We start from the raw sequence: 10,986 nt of genomic DNA, 5'->3' as shown, positions 1-10,986 counted from the left end.
TTAGCTCCTGTAATCCCCAGCCTGCTGCTGGCCATGGACGCTGACAGGGTCCAGGCTGAAACTGCAAGACCTGGTCAACGGGCCAGGTATGCAGGGCCTGGCTGGGCTTGGCCTGGGGTTGAAGGGGGCTCTGAAAGGCCATTCTGGGGGGCACAGGCCTTTCCTGGGCTCCCTCCTAGGTGTCAGCAAGCCCACGGAGGGGAGGTGGGCGCCAGCAGCTTCTCCAAGGGCTTAATAACAGACCAACGCATTCGGATTCTTGCTGAAAAACATTAGAGGAGTGTTTGCCCTCCGCAATTCCATGTCTGTTTTCCTGACTCTAAGCCTGAGAACAGTTTGCTCTGGGTGGGTAACGTTCCAGTCCTCTGTTTCCTTTCCCATGTCTCAGTGTCCACAAGAGCATCTTTGGACCCTCTGCTCCCTGTGCTGGGTGGGGCTGAAGTTAGAAATTGCAGGTATTCCTCTCTTGGTCTCCAGAGGGGACCCTGAGCCGGGATAAGGCAGTTCTGTTTGCACAAGAAAGAAATTGTAATAAGCAACTGTGATCCACCTCCTGTGCGTTGATTTTCTTAAATGGCACCTGAACCCCACATCCCGGGACATGGAGGGCTGAAGCCGCAAACTTGCCCGTCTGGAGGTTTGCCACCTGAAGCCAAGCTCTGAGCCAGTGTTTCAAAGGTTTGGCAGGAAATTAAATGTATCCCATGGAATTTTGCATTTATTGTTTACTTTTAAACTTTTTAATACTGAAGTCTAGCATAATACAGGAATACGCACACATCATAAATGTCCAGCTGGATGCGTTTTCATCGATGGAACATGCCCTGTGTCACCAGCATCCGGATTGAGATCTAGAATGTGACCTCCCCACTCCGTCCCTGCCCCGAAAAGATCCCACCATCTTGACTTCTCTCAGCATCCATCCGGTTTGTCTGTTTTTGCACTTTTTGTAAATGGAATCATACAGCATGTTCTCTTTTGTGTCTGGCTTCTTTGGCCCAGCATCCTGCGGGTTTATTTTTATCTCTGACCCCACCAGAACAGTCTTCTTGAGGCTGGGAAAGATTCCGCTAATCAGGTCCATGGGTAGTGATGGCTGACAGAGGTAATGACCAGATGGCCACCATGGATGATTGAGATCTGCCATGGCAAACTGACAGCTCAAGGGCGGATCGTACTTAACTTGCCCTCTGCAGCGGGTAATATATGTTTCCATATATATGTCAGATGTAGAAAGAACATATAAAAGAATAATTTCATGCACATTACCCAGAATTGACAACTTAATAAACTTCCGGTCATTTAAAAAAATTGAGCTGAAATTCACATTGCACAAAAAGAACCATCTACAGTGTGTAGTTCAGCGTTGTTTTGTATATTCACAATGTCGTGCAACCATCACCTCTATCTGGTTCCAAAACTCTTCACTGCCCCAAAAGGAAACCCCGTACCCATTAGCAGAAAATCCCCAGACCCCCTTCCTCCAGCCCCCAGTAGCCACAAATCTTCTGTGTCTACGGATTTGCCTGATCTGGACATTTCAGAAAAATGGGACCATACAATAGGTGACCTTCTGTGTCTGGCTTTTTTCAGTCAGCATCACGTTTCTGACGTTCTTCCATGTTGTAGCATGTCTCAGTGCTTCCTTCCTTTTTATGCCATTTTTTTCTTTAAAGCACTGGAAGCAGCTTTTATTGATGAGTTATCTCCAGAAAACAAAAAGACTGTGTGCCCACTTTCAGTTACCCACTATCCCTCCAGGATCTCACAGCTCCTCTTGGGGAGAGGATACAAATCGCCTTTTGGCTTTCCAAAGCCCCAGTCCTCTGATGAGGCTTCCTCTCTTTGTACATAAACGAAGAAAATGAAGCCATCACAGCTTTTCCATCAACATCTGATTTAAGGATGGGCCCCTATCCTGAGATGACATTCTTCTCTTTCTCAGCATTAAATTGTTCTTTTATGAGATAATTGTGATACTAAATGGTGTAGTCCAGGAGTAGGCAAACCTTTTCCGTAAAAGGATGGATAGCAAATATTTCAGCTTGGTAGGACATACAGTCTCCGTGGCAATGACTCTGCTCTGCCATGTGGAAAGCCGTTTTATCAATGTGCAAACGAATGAGGGAGCTGTGTGCCAATAAAACTTTATTAATAAAAGAGGTGGCAGGCCAGATTTGGGCACCCCTCATTTAATAGATAGCGGCACTGTTTATACATATTTTAAATGTTCTTAACTTGTAAAAATAAAAACTTCGCAAGGGTAGAGGTGGTAGTCCCTGCAGTGGACATGATTAACGGTAATGAAGACTCCTTGCCCCTTGAAGCTCAGCACGATTGGGTGACTTGCTTTGGGCAATGAGATGTGAACAGAAGACACGTGTTCCTAGGCCAGATTTGGGCACCCCTCATTTAATAGATAGCGGCACTGTTTATACATATTTTAAATGTTCTTAACTTGTAAAAATAAAAACTTCGCAAGGGTAGAGGTGGTAGTCCCTGCAGTGGACATGATTAACGGTAATGAAGACTCCTTGCCCCTTGAAGCTCAGCACGATTGGGTGACTTGCTTTGGGCAATGAGATGTGAACAGAAGACACGTGTTCCTCCCCCCCCCCACCCCGCCCCCCCCCAGGATGAAGCATTTCCAGGCCAGTGTGCATGGACCACAATAACATTTGTCATGGACCACGCTGTCTACCATCACCGTCACTGCCACAAAAGGCGAACATCATGGTGTTCCAGGCCTGTTCTTTTACAGAGATGCTGGTGGTGGCGGAGGTTAAGTAGAGAGTTACACTGACCCGTATATGCTGAAGGATTGTTGGGTTGGGGGAGACAGGGGAAGCCAAGATCCCCGGCGGCAGGGAATGCCCTGGTCACTGAGTCTCATGGGAACACTGGGGAGGGGCGGAGGTTTATGGAGGGGGGCGGGGAGGCGACAGCTGGAATCAAGAATTTAATTTCTGAATGTCAAGTTAGACGCCTTTTAGACATCCAAATGGAGATGTCAGAAAAGCAGTTGGAAGTAGGAGTTAATTTTAGAAATTGTAAACTGGGGCTGCTGGCATATTTGGTTTAACTTGCGTAGTATTCAACAGTAATTTAAACAGCAGAAAAATCAAAAAAAAATTTAAGTGTAAAAATTTGGGAAACTTTACATTATAAAATTCAGATTTGTTCAGACTCCTTTGACTGATTAGAAGGTCTGGCTTTCCTGGCCCCGAGTTCCCCAGGGCAAGGCTCTGCCTGAGCAGAGGGGCAACTACTCCTTACACAGGACCAGGGCTCTGCAGCTTGTGGCCCCTCTTCAGAGGGTCCTTGATCCTGAATTTGTATGCCAGTTGCTATTCATCTTTTTGCTCAGGATGCTGTGTTCTGTGCAGTGAAGAGAAACTTTAACTGTGTCTCTACACCCATGTCTCTGCTGAAACTGGGAAAACAAAGGATAGCGCAAGAGAGTCGATTTTCAAAGAAATTACGATGGTATATGCTTTTTCTTACACTTGGTGCATTTCCTTGTGTGTTGGAGGGTAACCCTTGCCATATCAGCCAGCAGATGAACTTGAGCTGTCCTGTGGAGGTACAGCCTGCACACCTGAGATCAGGATGGGCCCTGGCACCATATTGGTAGCTCCCTTGGCTTTCTTTGGTGCAAGTGTTTGAATGTGGTCCTGTATTTCAGTATAATTGTTTTATAAAAATGAGTGGGGAAACAGGAACTTGCTGAAACCGAGGATGAGAAGTAAAGGTCTCCCACCTTAACGCCATTGCAACCAAGATGCGTATTGTATTAGTTAGCTGTGTTTCCAGAGTAACCTATCAGCTGTCGATTTATTATGAAGCATTGGCTCACACAATTACGGGGGCTGAGAAGTCCCATATCTGCCATCTGCAAAGCTGAAGACCCAGGAAAGCTGGTGACATGGCTCCAGTTTGAGTTTAGCAGATGGTGTAAATCCCAGTCCAAGGGCAGGAGACCATGAGGCAAGATGTCCCAGGTTAAGCAGCACAGCTGGAAGGAAAAGGCGCGAATTCCTCATCCCTCCAACCTTTTGTTCTATTCAGGCCCTTGGATGTGGAGGATGCCCACCCACATTGGGGAGGGCGAGCTGCTTTACCAAGTCCACCGATACAAATGCTCATCTCATCCTGAAACACCCGCACAGACACACTCAGAAATCATGCTTAATCTGGGCACCTCTGTGGCTTAGTCAAGTTAACATGCAAAATTAACCATCACAGGTGTCTCAGACACCGTGGCACGTGCCTGGCCCGAGTGCGGGCTCATGTCACAGGAGGCAAATCTGAAGGCTTTCTATTTAGTCTAGAACAAAACAAAACAAAAGAGCTGGTGTTGAATTTGAAATATGGCACTAAAAAGCACCTCTAAAAGACAAAGGGTGATTAGGGATTTTGTAAAAATGTTTTCACTCTCTAACAGGGAGAACTTTCCTAATGGCATGTAAAGCGACTGCTAGGAGTTTCAACATTTAACTTTCACACATGTTTTTCGGAAATCTTTATATTTGGACCTTTGAGGTGCCTGTAATTTTATTAGAGTTTTATACTGTGAAGATTATATTGAGCTGTAAATGTTTCAAGGGCTGAGCAGCTATGACTCCACCTCAAGCAGCGTCTTTCTTCTTTCAGCACCTATTATGCACTGTGTATTGTTCTAGATACTGTGTGTGTAATGGTGAGGAAAGCTGGACATGATACCTGGCCTGCCGGGAATGTCAGGCTCTTAGAGGAGTAAAATATTAGTAAAAATATTACACAATAAAGGCGGACTTGCTGGGTGATGAGCTGTCGCGAGTGGTGTGTGTTGCCCTGATAGCGTGGGGGCTACGATGGGGCAGAGAAGGTCACTCTTAGGCAGGGCCGCTGGCAGAAAGTGGAAGGTGAGTTGGAGTTGCATAGTGAAAAGCGTGCCCAGGTGTGGGCAGAGGGAGAGAGGGAGGGGTGAGGCTTAAAAGGTGTCAGCAGTCAGACATCGAAAAGTGGGGTCCGACTATTACACTGGCACTTAGTAGAGATCCAATAAATGTAAGCCCTTATTTTACCCACTCCCCCCGCTCCAGTGGCTGTCCAGCCTCTCTTTTCCTATAAGGGGCACTAGCCTGGCTCAGCCCTGGCCACGCACCCCTTCTGCAGCCTCTGGCTCCGGGGCTGGTTCAATCCACACCTCTGTGCCCGCCGTGCAGCCTGTGTTGAGCCCAGATCAACATTCTATGTGTATCCCCGTGGGAATGTTATAGTCAGACATCAAGAAGCAAGATTTATTTCCTAATTAAAAGAGAGCTTCCTGTACAGCAAATCAATCAATCGCAACCACGCGCACACACACACAGACAACAGTTGCTTACTTACACTCGTGCCTGATTCCTCTGGGGAACAAGCAAGCCGCTCTCTTCTGATGCCTGGGGTTCCAAAAGCTGTGGCTGAACCAGAAGTCGTGGTCTGCATTTCCTCTAATCAGAGTCAGGCCCCAGAATAGGCAGAACACAGCCTCTTAACCCCACGATTGTGTCCTGAAACAAAAACCCAGTCAGGTAGCCTGCTAGTACAATTACGTGCGACGAGTGTAAAACCCACAGTTATGCTGGGCTCCATTTTTAAAGTTTGAATGAATGGCTCCAGAAAGATATTAAAGATTTTTTTTCCCTCCCCATGAGGGGATGGGGGAGAGTTTAATTGATTTGTGGGTCTTTGAAGGAGTCCCCAGCTTTCTCTAGAGCCCTGGCAACAGGCGGCTCTTAAACACGGTAGGTGCCGAGTAAATGCTGTACGCTTAATTGAAAAGCCTGAGGACCGTCTCACTTTATGGAAGCAGAATTGTTTTCATTACAACCACAGCAATAAAAGTAGCACCAAGCGCCCTTGGCTGAGTCCCTTGGCCAGGCCGGACGTCTTAAATACTTTATCTTCACCCTGTTTCTGAAACGTCTATTCTTTTGCCGCCAGGGATGGAACAAACATTTTCCTCCTCTCTTTCCTCTGCCAACCCCTTTCCACCCTAATCCCCGTTAATACTTACTCACCCCCCACCCCCATGAGACTCAGTCTGTGCCCTCGTCTCGCAGCTGAGGGGGCAGGGGTCTGAGTGGTCCACCCACCCGCCCAAGGTCACAGGGTCTGAGAGGGGAGTGGCCGGCTTGGAGTGCAGGTCAGCCTGACTTCTGAGCCAGGCTCCTCAGCCAGCGCCCTGATGCAAGGGCAGCTCTACCTGGCCCTTGGTGGACCTGTGAGGACTGTTTTTACATCGTCGTTGGAGCTAGAGGGGCTGTGAATTATTTTTCTGGCTTTGCCCCCCCAAACTTAAAACGACAAGCGTCACCTGGAATGCTGATCCAGCTTCTGCGATTTTCAGGAAGAGCTTCCGGAAGGATATTTCACGGTATTTCCTTTCAAAAGGGCTCTGCTCCTTACGGCACACTGGTGATGTCAGTGTGCCTCGAGGGAATGGCCCCGAATCCCGGCACTCTGCGGAGCCTCTGGGGAATTCTCTAGGCTCTCCTGAAAATGGGGTGCTCGGGTGGGTTTGCTATTTATCTGCTATTATAGCCTGTATTTGTTATCTGCTCCTGCATAACAAATTAACCCCAAACTTAGTGGCTTAAAACAGCATTTGTGATCTCCCAGCTTCTGTGGGTCAGGAGCCCAGGTGCAGCCTAGCTGGGTCCTCTGTGTCGGGGTCTCTCCCAGGCTGGGACCATCGCAAGGCTCTTCTGGGAAGGACTGGCTTCTGGGCTTGTTCACATGACCACCAGCAGGAGTCAGTTCCTTGTGTGCTGTTGGATTTAGGCCTCCTGAGCTGTTGGACAGGGGGTTCCCTCAGTCCAGGGTCCATTGGGTGGGTACCTGGCTGTGTTTGAACATTTAAGAGCAAGAGTTGTATTCTCCGCTAGTTTTATTGCATTCGGTCATGTCATTTTCTTGAAATTCAAGCACCGGAGTTTCTACTTTGTCTTAGACTGAGATGTGCTCCAGACGCGTAGGCTCAGCGGCCATAGCTCACGGGCCCAGCCACTCCACGGCATGTGGGATCTTCCCGGACTGGGGCACGAACCCGTGTCCCCTGCATCGGCAGGCGAACTCCCAACCACTGCAACATCAGGGAAGCCCCCGATTACGTTTTGCTTCATTTCTGAGGTCACTCATTTAGACCGAGGCCCGTTTGGACGTTCATTGCTGTGATGTATTTCAGCATCGTGAACCCAGGTTCACCAGCCTCGTCTCGACCTTGGAAATGTTGTGGCATTGTACAGTGTGTGGCGACATTTATGAGCCCATTTGGACACCCACAAAGAGGTTTATTTCCATAGATTAAATGTCAAGTTTGAGACGGTCCAGGGTGATGGAATCCTCCAGTGCTGTCCACTCCCATTCTCAGCGGTGGCCTTTGACTGGACATTTGTGCTCTATTATGAGCCCACGAGTGCAGCCCAAATTACTTAGGTCATCTGAGTCCAGGGGGATTGGTGTGATGGGGAGGCTCCTGGCAGTGTTATTGGAGACCTGCAGAATTTTATTTATTTTTTTAAATAAAACACATACGTGGTTAGTGAATAAATTATCGGAGGCAGAAAAAAATCCCACCAACTGAGGTTTCTGAGATGCTGGTTCGTTTATAAAACCATCCGTGTGTTGACCAGAGCAAAAGGGTTAGTTTTACGGGGCATTAAACACATGAACATAAACTTGGAGTAAGTGTCATCTAAATTAAGGGGTGGCAAAAAGCGTCAAATAGTTTCCTAGAAGTTTAAATGTGTTTGTGTTCTCACTGTCTAAAGGATTTGTATGTCTTCAGATTTTGATCTGACTCCCTCTCTCTCTCTTTTTAAAGAAATCTTAGACTTTATAGTCACCATGCTGTACATTACCTCCCCAGAATTCATTTATCTTATCACTGGAAGTTTGTACCTTTGGAATCCCTTCACCCATTTTCCCCACCCACACCTCTGACAACCATCGATTTGTTCTGTTACTATGAGTTTTTTTTTTTTTTTTTTTAAGATTCCACATGTAAGTGAAATCATATAGTATTTGTCTTTCTCTCTCTGACTCATTTCACTTAGCATCATGTCCTCACTGTCTATCCGTGTCATTGCGCTGGCAGGATTTCCTTCCTTTTTATGGCTGAATGATATTTAACTGTTTACAAATATACCACATTTTCTTTATCCACTCATCCATCAGTGGGCACTTAGGTTGTTTCCATCTCTTGGATACTGTACGAAATGCTACAATGAACATGGGGGTGCAGATATCTCTTCGAGACAGATTTCATTTCTTTCAGATAGATACCCAGACGTGGAACTGCTGGATCATATGATAGTTCTATTTAAAATTTTTGGAGGAACCTCCATTACTGTTTTCTATACAGATTGCCTCAACTTACCTTCCCACCAGCAGTGCGCAGGGTTGATCTGGGTCTCTGGAATTTGTATTCTCCCAAGGACCTGAAGTTAAGTAGATCTAAGTATGGATGTACCCATTTCCTCCACTGGTCTACCCGTGGGTACCAGGGCCGGGACAGCCCTGAAAACCTTTACAACCCAGACTTCTAGTCTTTCTGAAGTTTCAGCTGTTGGTACTGCAGTGTGGCCTGCTCTGCTGCTCTGGGTCATTTCCCTTGACAGCACTGACCTACAGCCAGGCTGCTGATCAACACAGACCAACCAGTTAAAATCAGAATTAAAGTCAACCCACCAGCAAGTTTCAGGAGAGTCAAACTGGGCATGTTGAATTCCTGTCTAGGCTTGGGGTCCAGACAGTCAAGGGAGCCCATCTTTTTTGCTAGACTTTTTTGTTGCCAAACTGTTGTGGAAAATGATTCACAGATTCATTTTATGATCAGGAATTAGAACAAAAAGCAGCACCTGACGTTGGAATTGTGTCCCAGGCCAAGGTGTGTGCTGCCTCATGCCTAGCAGACAGAAATTCAACCCTGGCGGGGTCGAGGCAAAGCTTGAAGACAGAAGATTCTGGCTGCTCTGCTCAACCACAGGGGCGGCATCTGATCCCAACAAGGGACGTGGGTTTCTTCAATGGTAGATGCCTCGCCTGCAGCGATGACCGAGATGCCAAAACATTAGGATTTAAGTGGGACGAGTCTGGCCAAGCATCCTGTTGTTTAGTCTATATCAGGCTAAACATCTGGGTGATTGGAAACATCTTTGGAGTTGAATGAGCCACGTGACCTTGTCTCATGCAGGCACAGCCTGAGTCAAGACCAATGAAGGACACGTGCTCAGAGGAGGGTATTTTCTGAGCGGGGGGAGAGGGAGGCAGCAAAATGTATTCAATACTCTGCTCTTCTGCACAGCCGTAACCAAGGACCACAGACCGGGCAGCTTAAGTAACAGAAGCTGGTTCTCTCACAGTTCTGGGGGCTGGCAGTCTGAGATCAAGGTGTCGGCAGGGCCGTGCTCCCTCTGCAACCTGTAGGGTAGAATCCTTCCTTGCCTCTTCCTGGCTCCTGGTGGTTTGCTGGCAGTTCTTGGCATCCCTTGGCTTGTAGATACATCACTCTAATTTCTGCCTCTGTGGTCAAGTGGCTTCTCCCCTGTGACTTCACGTGACCATCTCCTCCCCGTGTCTCTCCTCTTCTTACAAGGACACCAGTCACATTGGATTAACCCCACACCCCCACTCCAGTATGAGCTCATCTTAACTCATTCCCTCTGCAATCACCCTATTTGTAAATCAGACCACATTCACAGGTGCTGGACGTTAGGACTTTGACAGATCTTTTCGGGGGGACACAGTTTAGCCAATGATACCTTTGTCCTATGTTTTCTCAGGACCTAAAGAGCTATGACATTTCTCCTTTAAATGTGTGGTCTGTGGGTGGCAGGTGGGATATGAGCATGATGACCGTGGGATTTCCTGGTGGCCGTGGCCCATGTGACCCATGTGGCAGGTGATGAGTGTAGGCACCGCACTCAGAGGGAATGACGAGGCTTCTTGAAGGGCTGTTTCTCTCATGTTCTGGCTCTTCCAGGCTGGGCAGCCCGTGAGAACCTGAGTTTCCAGCTCTGGGCTGGAGGAGGGCCGTGTGGGGCAGAGAACCGACGAGGTATCTGGGAGGAGGCTTTGCCCTGTGGCTCTCTGTTCTCAGTGCCCGACTGGCTCGCTCTGGAGCTGTCGGCAGTCAGCACCCCCACCCCCCGGTGAGAAGCCCAGTCACTCAAAGCACATCCCGCAGGCTTTGTAGAGAACCACATCCCTGAACAAGAGAAGCTCTTCAGCCAGGGGCCTCTGGCATTTGGACACTGAGCCCAGAGCTTGCAGGGGATGGCCGAGACTCAGTAGGAATTCTGTCCCCCAGCATTTGGTGTCCCCAAAGTCATGGAGCCCCTGCAGAAGTGTGCTAGAGGAGGCCACTGTCCAGGGTCGGGGAAAGGTTCTAGATGAGGGATTCTTGCATTGGTAAAGCACTCCCACCCACACCTGGACAGGAAGGTGAGCAGGAAAGGTTTGGATGGGTGGGGCTTGTAGGTGGATTCCATGAGATACAAGCGCCTCCAGCCCCCTCACTCAAGCAAACCCAGGGAGGAACCCATCCCATGAACAGTGACACTGGACCAACCAGAGGGAGGAAGGAACGTGACTCCGTGGAAGGCAGGTAACTGACATGGCTGCCCTCCACCTCTGCCCACCCCAGGTGTGAAGGAGGCACCACCCTCTGCTACTCAGAAACGAAACACCGACCAGCCTTCACAGGCCACCTACAAACTCTCTGCTTGCCTACTGCCTGGGGTCCGGTTGGCGGGACCTCAGGGCCTGCTGGCTCTTCCTTGCTGCCCTCTTTCACCAGCTGGACACCGCACTCTGCACCCCCAGCCCCATTTGTAGGAGGTGAAGCAAAGCCTCAGGGACAGGCAGGGACCGGGAATCAAATGTTGACCAAGGGGTTAATGTCAAACGTCGTTGCCCAGCTTGGCTACTGTCTGCGTGGTGATGGGGGTAGGCGGGGGG

Source organism: Lipotes vexillifer, unplaced genomic scaffold (assembly GCF_000442215.2).
Source record: "Lipotes vexillifer unplaced genomic scaffold, Lipotes_vexillifer_v1.1 scaffold524, whole genome shotgun sequence".
Taxonomy (NCBI): Eukaryota; Metazoa; Chordata; class Mammalia; order Artiodactyla; family Lipotidae; genus Lipotes; species Lipotes vexillifer.
The sequence above is the reverse complement of the archived record's forward strand: the minus strand, read 5'-3'. Positions refer to the sequence as shown.